The sequence below is a fragment of the Octopus bimaculoides genome, chromosome 8, assembly GCF_001194135.2.
Source record: "Octopus bimaculoides isolate UCB-OBI-ISO-001 chromosome 8, ASM119413v2, whole genome shotgun sequence".
NCBI classification, from domain to species: Eukaryota; Metazoa; Mollusca; class Cephalopoda; order Octopoda; family Octopodidae; genus Octopus; species Octopus bimaculoides.
Genome location: NC_068988.1, coordinates 30718161 through 30718613, shown reverse-complemented (window position 1 = coordinate 30718613; position 453 = coordinate 30718161).

Below are 453 nucleotides of genomic sequence, written 5' to 3'. Positions count from 1 at the left end.
GGCCCGACAGCATGTACTGGTTTATCCCCGCCACATTAAATATATTAACTTTAAATGAACTATTGTTTTTCAAGCAGATGGCGCCTATAGGAATTGCTTTCATTTTTGTATTTTAACTAACGACTCATGAATTTTTTATCCGTAACCTTTATTCATAACTCTTTCAATAAAATATTGTATCGATTTGTTTTACTGGGTCATAAAACAGTCTTTCCCGATCGTTCGATCTGCTAGAAATATTATTTCTTTAAAATGTGAATAAAGTTTACTTAAAACTCTTGTCTATTGCTTTACATTTAAAACATTATCTTTTATTACACATGCAGGTACAAGCTGGCAGAAAGTATTTGAGATGAACATTAACACGTTTAAAAGGAGTCCTATATATAGATACTGGAACATTTTGCCTATTGAAAAGGTAATACATTTTCAAAATATATACATACATTATAT